Genomic DNA, 1,126 nt, shown 5'->3' on the forward strand with positions numbered 1-1,126 from the left:
ACTCCATACTGATACATGATATAAAGACATGCTTTAATAAATTAATAATTGGGGACAGAAATAGACAAATCTGTGCAGAAGAAATTCAAATAATTTATTTTGCCCCCTCAAGGAGGTGGAGCCTAACTGCACCTTCCTTAAGTGTGGAGGGCACAAAGTGACTTTCTGGCAAACAATAGAGTATGAAAAGGTGGACAAAAGAGTAATTTACAAGGGAGAAAACTCACAAATACTACCTCAGCCAGGTGGTCAATATTAACATCAGCAGGGATAAGTCATATTCACAGGATGAGATGAAAATGGCACTTAACCTCACTGATCTTTCTCCCAACCCATAAGCTGACTCTAAGCATGAGAAAACAACAGAAAAATTTCGATTCAGAGGATTCTACCAAATGATTAGCACTCCTTGGAACTATCAAGGTCATGAAAAACAGGAAAAATCCAAGAAAATGTCACAATCTAGAGCAACCTAAGGAGACACGACTCCTAAATATAGCATAGTCTCCTAGGTGAAATGCTGGAATAAAAACAGACATTAGGTTAAAAAAAGTAAGCTATTCTGAATAAAGTGTGAGTTTTATTTAATAATGATATATCAATATGATTTTATTAATTGTAACAAATTTTCCTTACCGAACAAAATTTTAATTATAAGGGAAACTAACTCTATATATTATCCTGACAATTTTTTTGTAAATCTGAAACTGTTCCAAAACAAAAAGATTATTTAAACTTTTTTAAAAAAATCCAAAGAAGGCAGGAATGAAAAAAACTAAAAGCACTAAAAACACACAGGACACACACAAAAAAATAAATGACAAGATGATAAAATTAAACCTAACTGTGCCAAAATTTATCTCCATTGTAAATGGCCAAAATACATTATTAAAAGGCAGAGATAACAATTTAACAAGACAATACAAAACTAAACAATTGCATGATGTTTAAAAAGATGTACTTTCGGTGGTCAGAGCTGAGATGAGGCGAGATTCCGAATAAGTATTTGCCAAATTTCAAGAATTCAGAAAAGAGATAAAAGAGTATGTTGTGACTTTGCATCAAGTCTGTAGGCAAGTGACTGACAGATTGATTAACCACAGAAGATAACCTGTTAAGAAAAGTG

The sequence above is a fragment of the Propithecus coquereli genome, unplaced genomic scaffold, assembly GCF_000956105.1.
Source record: "Propithecus coquereli isolate 6110/MARCELLA unplaced genomic scaffold, Pcoq_1.0 Scaffold366, whole genome shotgun sequence".
In the NCBI taxonomy this organism is placed as follows: Eukaryota; Metazoa; Chordata; class Mammalia; order Primates; family Indriidae; genus Propithecus; species Propithecus coquereli.